Source organism: Euprymna scolopes, chromosome 19 (genome assembly GCF_053919585.1).
Source record: "Euprymna scolopes isolate OS-2025 chromosome 19, ASM5391958v1, whole genome shotgun sequence".
Taxonomy (NCBI): Eukaryota; Metazoa; Mollusca; class Cephalopoda; order Sepiida; family Sepiolidae; genus Euprymna; species Euprymna scolopes.
Window position 1 is genome coordinate 71777838 of NC_136500.1, and position 5884 is coordinate 71783721.

Below are 5884 nucleotides of genomic sequence, written 5' to 3' on the forward strand. Positions count from 1 at the left end.
CCCACCAAGCCACGGAGTCTATTTTGTACTCCGTTAAGGCAGGATAGGCTGTTTTTTGCAGCCCTCGTCCAGATGTGGCAGCAGTACTCCATCTTTGGACGTACTTGGCTCTTATATAGATAGACAATTGCATCATTAATGAGATGTCTTCTGGAGCGGTAGAAGGATCCCACCATTTTCCCAGCGACCTTGGCCACAGACTTGATGTATGTGTTCCATTTAAGATCAGGTGTAAAGGTCAAACCCAGGAGCTTATCAAATCCTGGGGCCTCCCTTAGACGAGAGCCATCCATTTCAATTGATGCCAGATAGGAGGAAATATTAGCAAATATTTATAAAGGTATGTACCCTATTTGCTAAAGTCAGTGAGACATGGAAAGTCAAAGTAAAAAGGTTAAGGAGATTAAATTTCTAAAGTATTCTTTGTCTTGCTTAGAATAATAAAAATTCTTTGATATGAAACTCAAACATTTCATTTCAAAAAGTTTTTTTTTAAATTCATTGAATCACTACAATTTATATATATATATTGGCGGGGGAAGGTGCCCAGCTGTGCCCGGGTGTAAAATATGCTTAAATATTATATTTTAATTAGTCCAGATTTCGTATATATTATTATAGAGTCGAGATTTCAAAAGTAAAAACAAAAATAAGTTATTTAGGTGGAAACAGTTAAAATCGAAACCGAAAATGTCGCATTCAAGGCTGATGACGTGACCACTGTACCAATGTGACATGCATATGAACAGATTAAAAATTAAAAATAAACTAAGATGAATGTACAAAATGTATAACGATTTTTTTCAATTTGGACCCATTTTTTAACCCCTGAAAAAATATTTTAACCGGCTAAAGACCCATAAAGGAACGGTCCGTAAAAAATCCAATCGACTTTTACTTTCGGAGGAGATAGAATTTGAAAATATGGAGACAGACAGACAGACAGACAAATAGCCGTTTATATATTAGATAAATAAAAAAATTTTTTCATCTTTTCAAGTATTTTCTGAGGAATATATTTTTCTCTGATGAGTTGTTTAACACATATTCAACGAAATATATGCTAAAACGTATGAATAAAATATTACGAGTGAGAATGAAATGCATCTTCTCGTTTTGGAATGTTGATTAACATATATATATATATATATATATATATATATATATATAACTACTTCATTTACTCACATGAAATTAATATACGAAAGTATAAATTTATGCGTAAACTTTAAGTATTTACTTCAAAAGTGCTCAATACGTAGGTAGAGCTAGTTAGTAAGTTATAAAATATATATGGCGATTAAGCTACACTGAATATTCCGCGTTTCATCCACTCTAGGACTGAAGAATTATTATATAATATATATGGCGATTAAGCTACACTGAATATTCCGCGTTTCATCCACTCTAGGACTGAAGAGTCCTAGAGTGGATGAAACGCGGAATATTCAGTGTAGCTTAATCGCCATATATATTTTATAACTTACTATATATATATATATACATATATATATATATATATATATATATATATATATATATATATATATATATATATAAATCTATGAACACGCGTGTTTCGAGGTATTACCTCTCGTCAGCATAGACTGTTTCTAGTATTTGAACATCAGACCATTGCGTTAACCGTTACGCCATGAAATCTTAAATGACTTTACATGTTATTTTTGTCGCTTTTAAAGTTGTCGATTTTATGTTGATTTTTTTTTTTTTAACGATAATACAGTTACTAAAGTCTCCATTGGGAAATCTTTTTTTTCTTTTTTTTTTTTTTTTTTTTTTTTTTGACGTAAACACATATTATTTATTTTACTTATGAAACAGTAATCTACGAACACGCGTGTTTCGAGGTACTATATAAATATATATGGCATAATCACATAAACATCCTGGTCCCCGTCAGATCACCGTAGTTAAGCAACGTTGAACCTGGTTAGTACTAAAATCGTTGACCATTTGGGAATTCCAGGTGCTATAGGTGCGCTCTGTTTATTTTGGCAATGTTTCCAGTCAACCTTGAGCCTGTCCTTGCCACTGAAACACACACACACACACTCACACTGTTTCTATCCACTGTGCCATGGGCCCCAAAGGCCAGCAGACTAGAGGATTATTTGGTCAAAATATATTGAGACAACAACAACTATGGAAGGCAGTAATTACTTGGGATACAGTTACAAGACTCAGTATTCCTATCCCGTCGCAGTTAATCACCTGAAGAAGGCCAAATGATTAGTTGGCCGAAACATTGCAAGAAACACAATCAGTTCTGAGTGACAGTCTTCTCGAAGTTTAAGGTTCAATGGGCACTACAGCCGATACTAAACATAAAATAAAAAAATTTCTTAAGACTTCTACCCGATTATGGCTGACAGACCAAGAACCATCTACCTGTGTGTTGTAGTATTTCAGGTCAGTAATTATCAAGCCAAACACAGTGGTATAATAAAAAAAACAATGTATTAATAAAAGAATGTTACAGAAGTACACATCATGATTCTGAGGCCATAACTGCCACTGTTACGTATCGGTTTTATTTTTGAGGCTACCAAATATGTGCGTATGTTACGAGGCTTCTTATTTAGTGTTCTTGTTAGTAAGAGTCTTAGAGTGATAGAGACAGTCTTAAAAGTGTCCATATTGTTGGGAGATGGAGACATTGGTGAGATATAGACAGGTATATATAAAGAGACATAGATATAGACACGGTCTTATATATAACGACAGGATACATATAATACAGGAGAACCGACGGCTTGTAATACACAATGAGAGGAGATTTGATATATAGATAGATAGACCGAGAGTTTGTGTGTTTGGCATTTATACGTTTGACAGTTCTGTATGAACGGGAGTGTTTCTATAAATATTTATATATATATATTTCTTACCTATTTTTGAGATGATAATTTTCACAAAGTTCTTATAGTATAAATGGACAATACCTTTTCTGTTGAATCACAACACGAAGACGCAGTTAAACAAAGATGATGGCATCCTTTATTTCATGACTTGTCCATGATTTCACTCGAGGAATTCAAAGTTTCTTTACATAGCTTTTTCTTCTCTAACCTTTCACTTCCAAGGTTTGACGTCAGCAGCCGTCTCTGACCTCTCTCGGCTCCCTATCCCTGACTCTTCTCTCAGACTGCATCTAAAAACTCTACCTATATTGAGAACTCGTAACGTCATCGCATGATTAAACATGTGCTCATAAAGCACGTTGGATGACATGCATCACACTGACATGACCCAACAAGTTCAGTAACCTATTTTTCGAGTAATATGTTTACAATTTCAATTGACGATTAAATTCCTTATTTTAATTTTCATTTTTATAACAGAACAAATTTCATCATTACATTCCTTTCCCAATAAACAGATATGTAAGCTAAACAATTGCAATTCCACATTCCTTATTTCAATAACATTCTGTATTTATTTTAACTTATGATTGGAATTTTCACTTCAAAATCTAGCTTCGCAAGTTCTAATCCTTGACTATCCTTTTTCACATTTACTTTTAACTAATTCCCTATTTTTTTACTTACATGAAACACCACAAGTCACTGCCATAATGTTTAGATTTAAATATATTTATTGCCTCTGGGTAAAGTGTATTATTCATAACACCTTGTGAATTAAATAAAGCGTTCAATTCGATTATGGATTCCCGAGTTTGAAAGGATACACTTGAAGAATGTCGGAGGTTACATCGTCCGAAACGTTGTGAGAATAACACCCAAGATGAGAATAGTAGCCTGAAAAAAAAAAAAAGAAGAAATATTTTTACTAATTTTGGTACCATGTTGTACCGAAAGTTGTGGATTAAGTCAAGTGTTATTTGTGAAAAAACAAAAACAAAAATAAAACGTTATTCTTTAGTAAATAATGTTTATTAGAAAAAGAGCAACGATAATTTTTTCATTTTCTTTTATTTTTATTGCATCAGATTCATCCTGATATTTTATTTAATTTCCACTTAGATTTTATTTATTTTTTTTTTTACTTCTTTTCAAAACTTTTAATTTCCAAAGATTATAAACAATCTTTGTTATTCTTTAGGCTTCTTTCAGGTTTCGGGGAAATCGTATAAAAGACGTCTGAATTTGAGGAAAGAATCTGCTTAGAGAATACAATTAAGCTCACGCTAAAAACTCAGACGCTATTTAGATTTTGAAAATGGTAGCAACTCTTTTACAAAAAGAAAAAAAAAAAGGAATATATTCTGACTAAAATTGGATTAAAGAGATAAGAATTCTTTTTCAATTTTTTTGTTAACATCAGTATTAAGATTAACAATCAGGTACCAGAAAATTCTGAATCATACATTTAGTGCTGGAGTACAGTTACAAGAGAAATAAATAAAAGCACTGATTAATTATATCTACTTCTGTCTATCTTCTATTCTATCTATTCTTCTATCTTCTTTTGTCATTCTATCTTCATCTTCTGTCATCTTCTTCTATTCTATCTATCTATCTATCTTTATAAAGTAAAGCTGCTTTCCCCTCTTCAGTCAGATATCATAGTACTATAACCCAGGTGATAAACATGATTCCAATATAACCATGCTTCCTAATAGTACTTGATGTGTGTTTCTGGAAATTATCAATCACTTTCATTCATCTTTGAAATTTCTTACATTGATTTCGACCAAAGTGACTCTCCCAAACAGTTCATACTTAAGAGGTAGGAGTATATTTCACCTGATAAAAAAAATCGTCTAATACTTCCCTATAATTCACCGGGAAATTTACTTTTTCGGATTCACTTCCACTATTTCGTTTACTCATTCTGTTATACCATCTTTCACCATTTACAGTTTACCTACGAAAATAGTTACAACTCCCTTCCATTTCGATTCTTATTTTTCGGTTAATTTGATTGACTATTCAGTAACTTTTTTTTTTGAAGACTCGTTTTTACTTGCTGAATCCATTTGCAAAACGAAGCATGGTGTCTTTCCATACTTCTTTCAATAAACACAATGTCTAAATTAAATAGCACACATTCTATTGTCTCGGGTATATATATATATATATATATATATATATATATATATATATATATATATATATATATATATATACAAGCAAACAGTTAATAAAAAAATTGACGGTAAAATCCAAATATATAACTTCAAGAAAGTTAATTGAATTTCCATTTGTGCAAGTAAAATCCAAGGAAATCCTGTAATTTGAAGATGGTCCAAAATAATCCAAAGGAAGAAATCCATGGAATAATTCACAAAAATGTGTACAAGGGAAAAAAGGAAAAAATTCCAATAATATTAATAAAAGAAAAATAAGATATGCTTTTCACTCTACTGCCAAGGCATAAATATAAATAAGAAAGATCAGGGAAGAAAAAGAAGAGGAAAAAAAAAATTAAATGGTGATAGAATTAAATATAAAATAGAGAAACAAATGTCAAAATGACCCAGACAGGAAATGTTAAAGGCGCGAAAAAAATATATAGGGCAAAATAATATAGGTCAACTGAAATGTACAGGTCATCACTTAAAAAAAGTGTCAGCAAGAGTTGTTAGAATGTTACAGAGAGAGAGAGAGAGAGATAGATAGAGAGAGAGAGAGAGGTGAGTAAACGTGGAGTGTAGACACGTTTACCAGAACCGAAGGTCTCTCTCTCTCTCTCTCTCTCTCTCTCTCTCTCTCTCTCTCTGTAACAAGAAGACACTAAATGGAAAATAAATTAATAAATAAATAGAAAATAAATAATAAATAAACAATAAATAAATGAATAAAAATAAAAATTAAAAATATAAAAATTATTTAAGGGGAGAGGATGACCGATATCTGCAAATTTAGGGAAAAGCAACAAAAAAAATAAGTAAATGCATATA